The 18,428-nt window shown below is 37.3% G+C and overlaps 1 protein-coding gene and 1 pseudogene across 22 annotated transcripts in view; one reads left to right on the forward strand and one right to left on the reverse strand.

Annotated features, from left to right (window-relative positions):
* The window catches only part of ADGRL3 (adhesion G protein-coupled receptor L3), an 871,587-nt gene that overhangs the window by 289,061 nt on the left and 564,098 nt on the right, over nucleotides 1-18,428 (reverse strand). The gene's annotated exons all lie outside the window — the stretch shown is intronic.
* LOC105738272 lies at nucleotides 13,042-14,135 on the forward strand (annotated as a pseudogene).

Here is an 18,428-nt window from a genome sequence, read left to right on the forward strand (position 1 = left end):
TATTACCAGAATTGTTTTTCTGGGTTCTTTCTCATTGGGGTAGATTATGTCAAAGGAAAGATCTGGGGTTCAAGGGCTGCTGTTCAGATTCTTTTGTCCCATGGGGTGATCCCTCGATGTGGTGCTCTCCTCCTTCCACTAGGGATGGGGCTTCCTGAGAGAAGGACTGCATTGATTGTTATTGTTCTTCTGGGTCTAGCCACCCAGCAGAGCTCCTGGGTTCTGGGCTGGTACCAGGGAGTATCTGCAAAGAGTCATGTGATGTGATCTGTCTTCAGTTCTCTCAGCCATGGATACCAGCACCTGTTCCAGTAGAGGTAGGAGGGGATTGAGGTGGGATCTTGGTTGTAGTTTTGATTGCTGCACTGGTTTTCACGAATGCTGGTTGTGCTTGCAGTAAAGTTGTCACATGGATAGACTCAGGATCTCTGGTTAGCCAGGATGTTACAGGCGGTAGAGTTAGCTGTTGTTTTCTCCTTTCTTGGGGCAGGGTTGTTCTTTTATGAGTTGCTCTAATGGTTATAGCAGCACAATTCCCAGTTTCAAAAATATGAAACCAGCCCAAATGCCCATCAATCAACAAGTGAATAAAGAAAATGTGGCACATATATATATATGTGTTGTGGACAGCTATTGGTTTTGCAGTAGCATTTTTAACCTTATTGCTTTCTTCACTTTATCATTTTTCTATCATTTTTTCTAAGTTATTTTCCAGTTTTAATTTATGTGCTCTGTTTTATGTGCCAAGGTAAGGCATCTTAAACCTTTTCTGGATTTTTTAGAGTGATGAAACTGTTCTATATCTTGATTGTGGCAGTGAATTTATATGAATCTGTCATAATTTTTTGTACCCTGTATTAAAATGAGTGACTTTTACTGTATAAAAATAATACTTTATTTTTTAATAATAAAACTATTTTGGAAATAAGGCTGGGTATTCATAAACAAAGAAGAGAATATATTTTATAAATAGTTCTGACAAGGTTTCAAGTACTGATAAACTACTGGAAAAGCATAATTCTTTTGAATGAATTTGTTTTGGGTATTAAATTCCACTGGATGGTCTTCTCCCTTCATTGGCATAAACTAATATGGGAGTCCCCAATACACTCTTTATGTTGTTACTTTATAAAATTGTAAAGAACATACAATAATATTTTCAAAGCCTACAGCACTAGATATTGTCTAGAAAAAAAATTAGTCATTCCCAAATCACTGTCTTATATGTGTCTATGCTTTTTTTAAAAAAAAATATGACTATACTCTTAATATTTACTAAAAGCTGGGATATTTGAAAGATAATGTGAAGATAGTTGAAAATCTTTACAGAATTTCAGGAAGTCCAATAATGTCTGGATAGCATATGCAATTAGTGAAAAACAATCACTCATCTTATGTGACATATCAATTCGAGAAAAATGATACCTTCAATTGTGATGGTATTGAGTTATTCATAAACTTTATCATTTATAGAATATAAGAGGAATCCTTTTATCTTTTCCCATTGCTTCTAGCAAACTCTCAAGGTATACCTTGCCCAGGGAACTAAGAAATGTCTAACAAATGTATTTTAATTAATTTTGTTTCAAATTTTTCTTTATCTTTTGTGTACTCATGAATGCCATCAGTCTTAGCATCACAGTATTAGCAGTGTGACAAGTTTATTCTCTTTTTTAATACTGAAGGATCTCATAAGTAATCAGCTTAAGACTTCACAAATATCTGTTTTTTATTGTCACTATAAAATGAGAGTTGTCAATATAAAATATTTGATTTTATTTATACATTAATAAGCCTATCCTAGATGTGTGCCTACATATGTGAAAGCATAATGGGCAAATGGTAGAATATTTTTGGAACAAAATCTCATTTAAGGTAAAAATCTTATTAATTTATAAGCTCATCTATGGGGTAAGAGCTACAATTTTTTAACACATTGCTTATGCTTTCCAGTATGAAGTCCTATTCAGACAGGGAATCTGTTTAAAAATAAAAACAAACAAAAACTAAGGGAAGTGTAATACTCTGATGGCTAATGGCAATAGCAGCAAAGATAAGGGTGCCTTGCCAAATATCTTGCATCTCCTCCTCTTCCCCATGGTCTCCCTTTTCCCTCTTTGAGTATTATTTTATCATCTTATGAATGCTCTTCCTATTCTTTCTCCATCTGGGTTCTTTATTTAAAGTCTGTCCCCAATGGGAAGGTGTTCATTTTTGGCAAGAGTCATATGTTACATCCTCACAGTGCTTGCCAAATAACCTCACTCAAAGCAGAATGAGTGAGTGAATGAATGAATATTTAAACCGTAGGAAGAAGAGTAAGAACTATTGACTAAATGCTACAAACTGGCTGCTTACAAATCCATTTCAAACTTTATACATTTCTAGTAAGAAGAAATCAGCCTTTCTGAAGACAGCCATCAAACCAACATTGAATGGCTTTCTATTAGGATGAATGTAGAATGTATGGATCAGTGGAAACATGAAACTAACATTCTGCAGATAAAGTTGTACATATTATCCAGCTAGTATATATAACTATCTTAGATATATGTCTTTTAAGCACATAGAAAAAATCTCTATTGTCTAATTATACAACACTACACTGCCAATAGCTCTGTCACCCGGCCTGGAATGCAGTGGCATGATCTTGGCTCACTGCAACCTCTCTGGCCCAGGTTCAAGAGATTCTCCTGCTTCAGCCTCCCAAAGAAGTAATTTTTAAAAATACCATTCCAAAAGCTCCACTGTTTCTTCCTAATCAAAGTTTTTACTCTGGAAATGTTACATTAAATTAATCTTAGCAAGGAAGATTCCCCTAAAACCACTAAGAATAATCAAGCTCTATAAAAAGGATAAACTCACTGCAGTACGCCTAGTTGCCAGAATACATCTCTGATAATGTTAGAAATAGCACTGCATTGATGAGCTTTTATTTGGTTAAAGAAGGAGAAAGAGAGAGACTAAGAAAATTCTATGGGTTTATTCAGATAATCTGTGGCAGAAGAGCTCCTGAAACAAGAAGACTTGCAGTTACCCCTCTAAGTCAGCTATATTATCAGCCAGCAGGCAACCATGCCTTAACATTGGATTTACTCAGGTTCCAATCATTAACAGATTACATTTTGTTTCCATGTTAGAAGGTAGGTAACAATATTTTGAAATTTTAGACCTTAAAAGCAGTGCCACCTACTTTACACGAAAGGCATCATGTGAAAAGGCAGAGTTGTTGAAGTTAATTTTGCCAATTTTGCATCACTTTGGAAATGAACAAGATTTGGAGAACTGCAGAATAAAAACTGGCCAAATAAAAAAAGTATATTTTATCAAAGAATAAGAATTTGTTTTCACCCAGTGATTTCTGGCTACTTGATCATGCTCCTTTTAGGAAGAATGAAGCATGAATACTTTCTCTTCCAAAGCTTCTTTTCAGATATTTCAAACTACCTTCTATGTCTCTCTCTTAAACTCCCTCCTAACCCCCTTTATTTATCCCCTATCTAGCCACCTATCAATTTACAGATCTATCCATCTATTCATTTATTTACATGTAGCACTCACATGTCACTTACATGTCATTCATTGTTTTAAGTACTTTACAAATATTAACTCACTCTTCTTAACAAACTTGAGATACAAGTACTATTATAATTTCTCTTTTACTGATAAGGGTACTGAGGCTGAGAAAGGCTCAGTAATTTGCCCAACATTATGTAACTAGAAAGTAGCGAAGCCATTTTTGAACACAGACAATTAGACGCGATAGCCATTACCTAAATACCCTCATCTTTCAACCTTTTGTCTATTGGATTATAGTTCTCAGAATTCATACCAACATAGGCATCCTCCTGTGAACCAACTCTCACATTTTGACATTCTTCCTAAAAGCTGATACCCAGGAGCTCTGAATCCAATCCTTAGGAAGCGTTCTGACCAAATGGGGATAGCATGAAAATGTTCACCTTTGTTCTAGGTGTCATTATAATTATTACTATTATGAATGTACCTGAAGACTGCATTCATCTTTCACACCCCATACCCCAAACTGGTGCTAAAAAGTGAACCTGTGGTTCTCCACATTCTGTAAACTTGTGAAGAGAGGGACTGAATGTGTTTGAGTCATTGCATCCGCAGCATCTTATGAAGTGACTGGAAAAAAGTGAGTCAACTAATACGTATTTGCTGGCCGAAAATGAATTAAGGGGTTTTTGTCGTTGTTGTTCACATGTCAAGCAGAGTCTCACATTTTGGAATTGTATAATACACAAGGAAATAAGAAAACCTAAGCAGAGGACTTAACATTTAGCTGTGTTAGATTTTATCTTTTAATTTTAGATCCTTGATATAGGCTGTTCAAAACCATTTGATTCTTGATTTTATCATTTGGTCTATTAGGGTATTCCTTCTAAATAATCTGCCATCTAGCAATTCAAATTGTCATATCTTCTATATCTTCGTCAAAGTTATTGATGAAAAATATTGAGCAAGAGAGGGCCAAAGACAAAGCTTGTCAACATTCTCATATGACTACTTTCTAGGCTAACTCTGATTAATAAACATATTGCTTTATTCTCCTTGGGTAATTCAAGCTACTTGTGAGGACGTTACATTATATTAGGTCGTCATAAAAGTTGCATTTTCTTACATCAAAACTGTCAGATATTGGCAATTTCATATAGTTTAACCTAATCTAATGTAGTCCACATTTCTTCATTTTCTAGGAGTGTCATATGAGATTTTGCTAAATATCTCATTTAAAAAAAAATAAATCCACATGATGCATAACTTTAATAAGATGTATATTATTTTGTTTAAGATTTATTATTATTAACTTGATAAATTTTACAAAAATAAGAAATTTTGTTATTTGGCATAACTTGACTCTTCAAGTTTGTTGCCTCTATAATCAAACAATGAATTCCTCATCTATGGGGCCAAGGCTGTTACTTTATCTCCCACAGCTTTCAGTAAAGTATTTTGCATATCATAAATATTCACCAAATGTTGAATAAATAAAATAAAATAATTTTGAGTGTGGTCATAACTCATTCAGCAAAGAACCTTCATTGAGAGGCTTTATATACAATTTCCTAGAACTACCTCTTTTCAAGATATGTCCTATCACCAATCTAACTTCTATTGGCTTTAATAATTTTTGGCACGGCCCACTCACATGTGGACATATCATAAATACATAGAGGGAAAACACCCCTTTTTCATAAAAAAATAACCTCATAACCTCTGAAGGTCTATGGGAATTAAATACATACTGAATCACCCAGGCACTTGGCTCAGATATAGAGACACTGCTGATGGTGGCATGACAAAAGCATAAGGTAAAGTAACATCATCTGCCACAATCATAATGAAATCCCAAAATGAGTCACAGAATCCCTTAAGCCACTGATATCAAGAAATGCAAGTTTAACCTCTGTTTGGCCCTCAGGCAAAATTGATGCCACATTTAAATACTCTGATATTAGTGTTTTTGTATCACTGTATCAACTACTACATGACACTCTAATGCTGATCCAATAGAAATTAATTTCTGATAATGCCAGGTCTAGTCAGTGGAGGCTGGGAATACGTTTCTTATCAAAATCAAGAGTTCTTAAGGAGGCTTATGATACAACAAAGTCACTTATAATTAGAGAAAAATATCAGCAGTGACTATGGGATTCTTTCCAATTATGGATTTCTCAGTGCTTGAATTAAGACTTTGGCTCTAAAATGAAGCAGACTGACACATTCAGACTATGTCTGTCAATATTTCTGGGCTAGAAAGCTCAAATAACTCCAGTATCCTTCGTAAGCTGTCTGACTGCTTTACTGGCAGAGTCTTCTTTCTCTATCAGCATGAATTTAATATTAAAAGATTATTGCTTATTTATTTATTTATTGTTAAAGTAAGCTTCCATTTTCTATCATTTAGTAGTTTTAGGTTAAGAGGGAAAAAACAACAGTGAAATTAGCAGTGTCCTTGGTATGTGAATGTGTATTTATCTGTACTATTCTTTTGAAACCACAAAGCCAAAGCATTCTAAAATATTTTTTCTCATAATTTGACCATTTTCCCCATTTTTCTGAGGTTTATTATGTTTATCTGTGGATGACTACTGTAATATTTTTAGCACTACTTATTAAAACTGATGTCTTAAAGTCTTGCTCAATATTGCTAATTAACTTCTTCATTACCATAAGCAATGCTGCTAAGCTACAGTACTGTCATAAAAATTTTTTAAATGAATAAACAAAATCACGTAATATAAACAATGATACAGCTGCTCATTGTTTATACAGCTCAGCAAATAATGGCCAAGTGCTACTGACTGAATCAGTGAATATTATTCCTTCTCATTAATAGAAAAAGAAAGGAATGTAGAATAAGCTGTGCACATCAAAATAACAGGGAACTCACATATTTAGGGTGCAATCAATGTTGCATCTCTGTCTATAGTGCTCATCAATACTTTGCCAAAAGATAACTACATCCTCATCCCATTTCAAGTAATACGGTCCGCTTATTTTAATCATAAAAAATTGCTTTGTAATTTAAAAGGATCAATTCCATTACACATTCACTGTAATTCATTTAAGGTCTGAAGCACAGAGTTGGGCACAAATTTAAGTATTCAATAAGTATTTGTTAAAAGAGTGAAATATGCAAAATTACATAACCTTATCATTTAGAATAATTAAGGACACCTAAAAGCCCTCTGAATTATCTCAGAGACAGTATACTTAGAATCTAAATATAAGTAATCATGATGGCTATTAGTGAAACAACAAATGGATTCATATTTTAAGCTTTACTTTTTCTTATAGTTTAGAAATGATTACACTTCCCAAGGCTTGTGTAAACTTTAATTTTACCGCTTTTACTATTTCATATTATTTTAAACAGGAATAATATCAGAATTCCCACACATCCTAATAGAAATAGGGTAGAGTATGAATAAACAAATCAACATCAGTAACAAAAATCAATGACTGTATTTTCATTTCTAAATTGGAGGTAGAGTGGGATAAAACTAAAAGAATTAATGAAAACCGAACAAAGATCTTCAGAATAACCAGCTACTACTCACCCTAAGTCACCAAGCCAAATATTTCTGGAAGTAAACTATAATGATGCATATAGAAAAGAGGTGAAGAGAGAGGTTAACATAAAGAAATGTTTCTCTTAAAAGTACTTATTTCATTAAGTGAGACAACACTACAACACTTCCTTTTTTCTTTTTCCTTTTTTTTTTTTTTTTTGGAGGAAGAGTTTTGCTCTTGTTGCCCAGGCTGGAGTGCAATGGCACGATCTCGGCTCACTGCAACCTCTGCTTCCCTGGTTCAAGCGATTCTCCTGCCTCAGCCTCCCAAGTAGCTGGGATTACAGGCATGCGCCACTGTGCCCGGCTAATTTTGTATTTTTAGTAGAGATGGGGTTTCTCCATGTTGGTCAGGCTGGTCTCGAACTCCTGACCTCAGGTGATCCACCCGCCTCAGCCTCCCAAAGCACTGGGATTACAGGCGTGAGCCACCATGCCCAGCTGAGACAACATTTTCATGAATAATTTCAGAAATTAAAAAGATATGTTTTTAGAGTCCCTAAATTTTAACCATATTAGAATATTTAATTCAACAGATTCAGATTTGAAAAGATGCTTTTAAATTTTATAGTCTTAGTTGGATTAAAGTCAACAGATGTTTCTGTCTTTAAGAGAAAAGTAAGAGCAACAGGGTCTGGAACAAACACATCAGCCTGATTCAGGATGGGCAAGATCTCTGGTTCCCTACATTCACTCAGACCTCAGCTGGCAAAGCTGAGTGCCATTCATGCTGGCCTTGCAGAGTCAGAATAAATTAACACAGTCAGAAAGAGGGATTGGTCTCACAGCATTTCAAAACAGCTCTTCATCTGTCTATGTTTAGGGAAATCAGATGGAAGAAGGAATCCATCATGTGTTATAGACTATGAGTTAGTACACTGAGAAAATTACAAACATATGTGAAAAATTGAAGTTCTACCTGTTCCTATTTTTGAGTATGAAACACAACCTTTGCCTTAAGTTAGAATATGGAAATCCAAGGTATTGCCCATGGTGAGAATAGAAGCCTATTGGTTCCTTTTCTAAATTCCTTTAACCTATACTAACAGGTCTAATTTGTCTTTTTGTCCATTTTTCACCTCTCTCCCCTCCAACATATGAACAGATCAAAACACTGCATGACTGCCTAGAGTCTCATTGCTCTTCTCACTGTATTAATTGATTCCAGCTATTCAAGGTGAGGATAAATGGCCAGGATAAGCCTGTGACAGACATGCCCATCCTATATCAGGCGGCTGCTCTTCTCTGTCAAGCATACAGGCAGTAATTCTGTGAGGACACAAAACAGGGTCATTTAATAAAACAAAGTGATGTGCTTCACTGCCTGAGCAGCTTAAGTCTAGAGAGGGAGGTAGTATATATATATTGCTCCACAGCTTCTTCATAGATTAATACACTTATTCATGCTAAGATACAAATTCAATTAAATGTTAGGAAGTCGAGAACAGTGATTCTTTTCCAAACCCAGAATCCCATAAAAAAATACTGACCCAGGCCCTTACTTCAAATACTGAATCAACACATCTTAGGGCTCTGATTTGATGGGATGTGGGAGAGACAGAAAATTAGCATTTTAACATGATCCTGGGGTGATTTATATAGCCTCCTTGCATTACATAGGAAATTTAGAAACATCTAATTAGTCATTAGATAGAAGATTCAGAAACATCTACATAAACATCTTCACAAAGGCAATCAACAAAAATAGTCACAGAAATTTAAAACACAAAAAACAGTTTAACATATTTTTATTATATTTTGTAGCTTATACTAACCTAGTAGTAGTTATGGAATACACAATAATTCTCTCCCTTTTTTTTTTTTTTTTTTTTTTGAGACAGAGTCTTACTGCAGCACCCAGGCTGGGTGGCTCAGTGCTGGATGTCGGCTCACTGTAACCTCCACCTCTGGGTTCAAGCAATTCTCGTGCCTCAGCCTCCCGAGTAGCTGGGATTACAGGTGCCTGCCACCATGCCCAGCTAATTTTTGTATTTTTAATAGAGAACGGGGTTTCACCATGTTGGCCAGGCTGGTCTCAAACTCCTGACCTCAGGTGATCCACTCACTTAGTCCTCCCAAAGAGCTGGGATTACAGGCGATAATTCTCAAATTTAAGCAGCTTGTTACAAGTAGATTGCTGGGCTCCACCCCCCAGAGTTTCGGCTTCAGTCTAAGGTGGGACCTGACAATTTTTCTTTGTAACAGTCCTTAAAAAAATTTCAGTTAAGTGTAATCTATATGCACATAGGTTTGATTATACAAATGAATATGATAGGACACTTCTAATTCACCCAATAATTTAAACTCACTGATCATTAGAACAAAATTATTTGACTCCTCAAATAATTACATAACATTGTAGTAAAACATTCTAATATTTCCTCTACAAGTGATTTTTTTTTTTTTTTTTTTTTGAGACAGAGTCTCCCTCTGTCACCCAGGCTTGAGTCAAATGGCATGATCTTGGCTCACTGCAACCTCTGCCTCCTGTGTTCAAGCGGTTCTCCTAACTCAGCCTCCCAAGTAGCTAGGATTACAGATGCCCACCACCGTGCCCGGCTAATTTTTGTATTTTTAGTAGAGATGGGGTTTCACCATGTTGGCCAGGCTGGCCTTGAACTCCTGACCTCTGATGATCCACCTGCCTTGGCCTCCCACAGTGCTGGGATTACAGGCGGGAGCCACCGCGCCCAGCTTACAAATGATTTTTAATATTATTACACCATGATAATGACCATCAGTAGTGCTTCTCTCATCAAAAGGATTCACTCAATATTAGGCTAACAGTCAATACTAACGGTTAATATTAATAATAACAAGGTTGGATGAATATACCTACCTACTCCTACCAAGGGAATGTAAGTACAACATAAAAAGGGCATAGTTGTATAAATTTTTAAAAACCGAATGTTGCAGATAGGCAATTTTTACCTGTTTTACTGTGAAAGCTGAAAGCAAAAATTTTAAAGTTTCACCTCTGATTAGAACGGTTGACTCTTCTTTTATTCAAATTCAATGTTGGCATTTTTACACTTAATGGTTTTCTTTTCATGTTTTTCAGGGTTTGTCCTTACAAACAACTGGTGAAAGCTGTTTGTTTGAACTGTTCAAATGTGAAAGTCAAGAGAGTACCGCTCAACCAAATAAGGGTTGAGCATTCCTTCTCTGAAATGTGTGGGACCAGAAGCATTTTGGATTTCAGATTTTTCCAGAGTTTGGAATAGTTGCAAATACATATTTGAGATATCCTGGGGATGGGACCCAAGTCTAAGCATGGAATACATTTATGTTTCATCAATATCTTATACACGCAGCCTGAAGGTAATTTTATACAATGTACTTAACAATTTTGTGCATGAAACAAAGTTTTGACAGTCTTTTGACGGCAATCTATCACATGAGGTCAGGTGTGGAATTTTCCTTTTGTGGGAGGTTGTTGATACTCAAAAAGTTCTAAATTTTGGAGCATTTCAGATTTCTTTTTTTTTTTTTTTTTTTTTTTTTTGAGGCAGAGTCTCGCTCCGTCGCCCAGGCTGGAGTGCAATGGCGCAATCTCGGCTCACTGCAGGCTCCGCCTCCTGGGTTCACGCCATTCTCCTGCCTCAGCCTCTCCGAGTAGCTGGGACTACAGGCGCCCGCCACCACGCCCAGCTAATTTTTTGTATTTTTTAGTAGAGACGGGGTTTCACCATGTTAGCCAGGATGGCCTCGATCTCCTGACCTCGTGATCCGCCCGCCTCGGCCTCCCAAAGTGCTGGGATTACAAGCGTGGGCACAGTCCGGCCCCTGCATTTCAGATTTCTAATTTTCACGTTAGAGATGCTCAATCTGACATGACACTAGAACTATTTCTTAAGTCTCTGGAGTGAAAGACCAACCCACTTTGTTATTGTTTCCCTAGGAGAGTAGATTCAAGGTGTTACATACTTTTTCAGGGCTATTTAATAAACAGACAGAAGTAAATCCCCTAGCAATACTCAAAACTTTTAAGAACTACATTTTTTTCTTCCTTAACAAATAAATAAATAAATAAATAATAAATACTAGAAATAGAGTAAGGCTCTTCTCTTGCAGTTTTATTTTCACAGTAATACTTTGGCACTTTCCCGGGAATTTGTGTGTCCTAATGACAAGGAGGTGCCAATTAGTTAGCTGGATAACTGTCCTGAACAAAATTAGCAGTTTTTACATTCCTTCATGGAATTCTAAGTGAACTATCAGTCCTGTGTTCATGTGAATTATTAGATTAATCTTCAGAAATTTATTTCAAAATTTCAAAGACTGAATATATTCACTAAAATGTTTGGTATAATACAGAAGAGCTCAAATCTGAACTACTCAAATATTAAGTACCATTAAACCTTTGGATCACATGTAGTAAAAACATGTACTGCATAAAATAAAAAGGCATATAGTGAGTAATTAAAAAACCTTTTTTTAGAGAAATTTTCTTTTTTTTTTGAGATGGAGTCTCGTGCTCTATGGCCCAGGCTGGAATGCAGTGGAGCGATCTCTGCTCACTGAAAGCTCTGCCTTGCGGGTTCACGCCATTCTCCTGCCTCGGCTTGCCGAGCAGCTGGGACTACAGGCACCCGCTACCACGCCCGGCTAATTTTTTGTATTTCTGTAGAGACGGGGTTTCACCGTGTTAGCCAGGATGGTCTTGATCTCCTCACCTCGTGATCCACCCGCCTCGGCCTCCCAAAGTGCTGGGATTACAGGCGTGAGCCAGCGCGCCCGGCCAGAAATTTTCAAATATAAACAAAAGCAGGGAAATGAATAAAGACCTAAATTACAAATCATTTTAACCTGCTTTCAAAAACAATAGCAATACATAATGAACATTTCTCAGATCATTATATATGTTTATTTAATAGTCGCACTGTTGACACAGTAAGTGATCTAATAATTGCATACAACTTTAAATGGAAAAGTATAAATCAATATATTCGAGAAGACTCTTTTGTTGATGCATTGTTTTGGGAAAAAGTTCTCATGGAAAAGATTTATCAACACAGAAATAGCAACCGAATTTTCTTTTTCTTAATACAGAGGATTTCATCACAGATACATTTAATTTACATAAATTCAAGTAGTTCTTTTATGTTATTACAATACTATAAAATTATACTTTGTAAAGATACTTTTCATTATGTACTCCATACTTTGTACAATAATATATAATAATATCTGTACAGCACATAGGAATATATTTTTTAAAATTCAGTATATTTTATGATCTATTGAAGAAGTTTCAAAAATAAATTTGATTATACTAAACTTTAATAGTTGATTTCAGACCCTGACCCCATCATATAATTTATTTCAACTAAGTGATTATTTCAGATATTCAATTTCTTATGTGAATTCTGTCCTGCAATTTAAAACTTTTATAAATCTTTTCTGGTTATCTCGTTTTAGTAGTAAATAAAATGAAATAAAATAAAAGAACTCAAAACCCCTACCTTCATTCACATATAATAGTCTTCTTGCTCACTGTTAGGTTTAGAAAATTTTACCTTTTCGGTGCGTGAGGCCTCCTTCCCTGCTGCCGCCTAGTCGTGCAGAGGCAGAGGCTTGGGTGCGTTTAAGATTCGGCTTCACGGCCTGGTGCATTGGCTCACGCCTGTAATCCCAGCACTTTGGGAGGCCGAGGCGGGTGGATCACAAGGTCAGATCGAGATCATCCTGGCTAACATGGTGAAACCCCATCTCTACTAAAAATACAAAAAATTAGCCAGGCGTGGTGGTGGGCGCCTGTAGTCCCAGCTACTCGGGAGGCTGAGGCAGGAGAATGGCGTGAACCCGGGAGGCGGAGCTTGCAGTGAGCCGAGATTGCGCCACTGCACTCCAGCCTGGGCGACGGAGTGAGACTCTGTCTCAAAAAAAAAAAAAAAAAAAAGATTCGTCTTCACCGGTAACCCACCACCATGGCCGAGAAGGCATTGCTGCTGGAGGTGTAATGAACGTTAATACTGCTTTACAGGAGGTGCTGAAGACTGCCCTCATCCACGATGGCCTAGCACGTGGAATTCACGAAGCTACCAAAGGCTTAGACAAGCACCAAGCCCACCTGTGTGTGCTTGCATCCAACTGTGATGAGCCTATGATGTAAAGTTGGTGGAGGCCCTTTGTGCTGAACACCAAATCAACCTAATTAAGGTTGATGACAACAAGAAACTAGGGGAAAGGGTAGGCCTCTGTAAAACTGACGGAGAGGGCAAGCCTCATAAAGTGGTTGGTTGCAGTTGCGCAGTAGTTAAGGACTACGGCAGGGAGCCTCAGGCCAAGGATGTCACTGAAGAGTACTTCAAATGCAAGAAATGAAGAAATAAATCTTTGGCTCACACACACACACACACACACACACACAAAAAGGAAAAAAAGAAAATTTTAGCTTTTCTATTACTGTAAAACTGGGAACTTGAATTTGTGTCATGGTATTTCAAATTCTTAACTCTAGAACATTCTCAGCTAAATCAATAGTCTTGTTCATCCACTGAGCTACTTTGCCATGTTCCTGAAAGCTTTTAGTTAAAAAAAAAAAGCTGTCATAGGAATCCAGACCATCTGGCAGTCAATATATTCATACTTGGGGGATAATTCAGTGAAGGTTATGAAAAGTAGCAGAATATGCTGCCCCAAAATATGCCACTTGGCATATTGATGATTTTGAACTAAAGACAATTGGAAACAGATACAAGGCAAACTCTAAGCAGACTATAAATTTACAAAGGTATCCCCTCTCCCCTCTCTACTAGGAAAAATAGAAGTTAATCACCAGAGACAACTTTAAACCTTTATCAGCCTGGAAATGGCACCAGAAGAATCCACATAATAAACCTTCCTAACTACAGTAGTCTCCTCTTTTCCATGGAGAATACGTCCCAAGGCCCCCCCGTGGATGCCTGAAACAACTGATAGCAGCAAATAGTACATATACCAGGTTTTTCCCCATACATACACACCTATGACAAAGTTTAATTTATAAATTAGGCACAGTAAGAGATTAACAATAATTTATAATAAAATAGAACAATTATGACAATATACTGCCATACAAATTATATGAATACAGTCTCTCTTTCTCTCAAAATATTATATTGTACCATACAGTCACCTTTCTGTATCCATGAGGTATTGGTTCCAGATCTTCCTGGGGATTTTCTGTGGATGCTTACGTCCCTGATATAAAATGGCATAGTATTTGCATATAACCTACACACATCCTCCCATACAGTTTAAATCATCTCTGCATTATTTATAATCCCTAATACAATGTAAATATAATTTAGACAGTTGTTATACTGTATTGTTTTTCTAAAAAATCGTATTATTTTTTATTTATTTATTTTTTTTTGAGATGGAGTCTTGCTCTGTCACCCAGGCTGGAGTGCAGTGGCGCAACCTCAGCTCACTGCAAGCCCCGCCTCCCAGGTTCACGCCATTCTCCTGCCTCAGCCTCTCCGAGTAGCTGGGACTACGGGTGCCCGCCACCACGCCTGGCTAATTTTTTTGTATTTTTAGTAGAGACGGGGTTTCACCGTGGTCTCGAGCTCCTGACCTCATGATCCACCCGCCTCGGCCTCCCAAAGTGCTGGGATTACAAGCGTGAGCCACCGCGCCCGGCTAATTTTATTTTGTTTTTTTTTTTTTTTTTTTATGTTTCCATTTCCTGAATTTTTTCTTTTCTTTTTTTTTTTTTTTTTGAGACAGAGTTTTGCTCTTGTTGCCCAGGCTGGAGTGCAATGGCGTGATCTTGGCTCACTGCAACCTCTGCCTCCCAGGTTCAAGTGATTCTCCTGCCTCAGCCTCCTGAGTAGCTGGGATTATAGGTGCCTGCCACTGTGCCCTGCTAATTTTTTTTGTATTTTTAGTAGAGACAGGGTTTCACTGTGTTGGGCAGGCTGGTCTTGAACTCCTGACCTCAGGTGATCCCACCATGCCCGGCCCATTTCCTGAATATTTTTGATCTGATGTTGTTTACTCACCTGTTTGCAGACCTCAGTTGACCGCAGGTAACTGAAACTGCGGATAGCAAAACTGCAGATAAGGGGGAACTACTGTAGCTCTCATGTTCCATTAGCTTCCCCCATATATTTACCTTCCCACAGTTTGCTGCCCTTACAAGCTGAAAGTTCTTTTCCTTTGTCTTGTCACTTCTCTACAAAATCTGTTGTTTTTTGTTTAGATGCTATATAACCGTAAATTCCAATCACCCCGTTGAGTTACTCATCAGAGTTCTCCCATGTGCATCCATGAAGAACTCCTTAATTAACTCCTGTTTTTCTCTTGTTAATCTGTCTTTTGTCAGTCTAATTTGCTGGGCCCCACCAATGAACCTAAGTTAGAAGGAAAAAGGGTTTTTCTCCTTGCCTACAGTGGTATAAAAATATTTTTTTAAGAAATTAAATTATCAACAATTATTTAATAAGCACAGTACCTGCAATGCATGGCAGTTATAGGCCACACTCAATTAAAATTTCAGAATAAAATTTTACTTTTTGGAAAAGTGAGAGCTTCTTTTACTAACAATGTAATAATTTGGTGGAAAGAATTATAGGAATAAAAGGTTGCTGGTGCTTTAGGAGGTTATAATCTGGACTGTTTTGCATTATTATTGCAGCTTGAGGCCGAATGAGACAATAATACTAGGAAAAAGAAAACTGCACTATAAGATCAATTCTTATTCATTATTTCACATATACCAATATTTGATTTAGTATATTACTAAGGGATAACTGGTCACATAATGCTTTTCTCCACGTTTCATGTTGTCCAGGGCTTAAAAAATCTCTGGTGCTAGTACAGATGATTGTCAGATTCAAGTCTTCTCCAGCTCAGTATTATCCACCTGGACAAGTGCATGCAAACTGTGCTCTTTCTTTTTTCTCTATTCCACCCTGTACCCTTTTACCAAAGAACAGTTCAGTATGATCGACTTTTATGCTATTTTAAGCATCATTGTAATGAACACCCTATGCATGTCTTTGCACACAAGTATGAGAGTTTCCCTAGGAAGAAAACTTGGTAGTAGATTTCCAATATACCAGGTATGTAAAACACGGTATTTTTTAAACATGGTATTTTAAACATAATATTTTAAAACATGGTAATACAAGGTAGGAAAACATGGGTTTTAGTAGGTGAGGAGGTTGAGAACACACTACCCCATAATACAGAGCTCTGACACATTGAATATTTTAAGCTGAAGAAATTGAGAAATGGCAAATGCAGGAGGGTATCTCTGATTTTCTCCTGAAGCATTTCATAAGAAACTCAAATGAGAGCTGCCCTCCATATACCCAGTAGAAAGGGGCATCTTTGTCTCCAAAGATAGAGGCGAAAGAGGAATCAGAATGAATAGGTTTTGCTAAATTTCCTCCAGTTTACTTCACTTAACCCACACTTTGCCCTATCACACTTTTTCATAACTTTGCACACTTCATCAAATCTCACATAAAAATACTCAGGTTTAACCATTTTGGGGGGGTCTTCATTTCCTTAGGAAGTCTCTCATGTCATGTAAAACTTAAATTAAATAAATATGTATATTTTTCTATTGTTACTGTCTTTGGTTACAGAGTCCCAGCCAAGAATGTAGACAGATAGGATGAAAATATTGTTTTCCTTCTCTGCAGTTTCTGGTGATGAGGATGGGATTGCATTGGCTAGGACACTCAGCAGCTCTGGGGCTGCCACTGACTAAGCCAGCAAAGAACTCTTACTGAGTCAATTTCCCAGATCTCTACCTGCAGTGGCCAGTTGAGAGAGGAAGGTAAGATTTTTTTTCCTGTCCAGTCCTTTCCAAATTCAGATTAGCAGGAGAAATTTGTAAATATTATTGCTTTGAATTGTGACTCTCACAAATTTGGTTCTAAGTACTCAGCGATTATCAATCCTTTTCCTCCCAGGGACAGCCATGGCGTTACTATTTGTCTCACTTTGTATCTTGAGAGCTTGGCTTGACTTTACACCTGTCAGGGAACACAGATTGTCAGGCCTGCATCTGCAGGTGGCCAACTGTTAGATAGGGGCCCTGAGATATAAAGATGGCTGAACAGAAATGTGGGCTGCACCCCATTTGCAGCTGATATCCTACTGGCATGACTAGCTCGTAGGAGGTTTTGTCTACATCTGTCATTCTTCTATCTTTGGTAGTGGTGCTGGATCATGAAGGTGGCTTCTTTTGCACCCTCTCTGGGGAAGTCTCTTGTATCTGTGGTTTGCCTGTAAAAGGGATTATGGATTTTGATTTTGAGTCACATGGAATAGATACCTCTTTGGTTTAAAAAAGGTAGGGGGGAGCGGTTGCAGTTGGCTCATGCCTGTAATCCCTGCACTTTGGGAGGCTGAGGCAGAAGGATTGTTTGAGCCCAGGAGTTTGAGACTACTTTAGGCAACACAATGAGATCTTGATCTCTAAAAAAATAATTAATTAAAGGAAAAGGGTCCATCTCTTCTCGGTCTTTGTAATTAGGGGAAAAAAGGGGATTCAACTGTGCCAGGAAAATTTACTGTTTGTCCCATTCAAAACCTGACAATCATATTTCAAAGGATTTTTTTTGTTCAAAATACTCTACGGTCAGAAATGGGCTTAATTGGAGGCTGACCTTCAGAGCCTGAGAGGAACTATGTTTAAGGCCTTCTCTCCTAATATGGAATTAGGCAGTTATGAAAGGAGTTATCCAGCTTGCTTTAGGCAGACAGTAAGGAAAGGGTCCCTGGAGAACTTCCAACCCACCCCACAAGCATTTATACCAGATGTTTTGTGCAGATAACGGAACTTGCTTGCAAAGGGGTCTTGCCTAAACATGCCCACAGTGGAAAATTCCATTCCTTAACACATGTGCAGTAAGAGAAATAAATCAATATGGAGGGACTCAGTCTAAGGACACACATGTGCACTGGAAGGATGGGGTAGAATTCACATCTTAAGCCCTTGTATTCAACTGTGGAGGGAGCAACTGGAAACTTGCTTTCAGGACCCCTTTTTGTTTTTTGCTGAGAGCTTTCCTTTTGCTTAATAAATTCTTCTCCACTCACTCTCTGATGACCTTGTGCCTAATTCTTCTTGGTTGTGAGAAAAGAACCCAAATCTAGTTGAGCTAAGGAGGAAAAACTCCTCATCACTTAGAGAGAAAGAACATTAGGAAGGCTTTGTGTAACAATTTATTAAAACATTCTAAAGGCATGCAACTCATAGGGATCTTTATTTCCATCTTAATGGAAATATATTCTCTGATATGAAGTAGCAAATTCAAGATAATGTAATTTGATAGGTAGGTCAGCCTCTTTATTATTCAGGATGCAACACAGTTTTCTGAA

The sequence above is a fragment of the Nomascus leucogenys genome, chromosome 9, assembly GCF_006542625.1.
Source record: "Nomascus leucogenys isolate Asia chromosome 9, Asia_NLE_v1, whole genome shotgun sequence".
NCBI classification, from domain to species: domain Eukaryota; kingdom Metazoa; phylum Chordata; class Mammalia; order Primates; family Hylobatidae; genus Nomascus; species Nomascus leucogenys.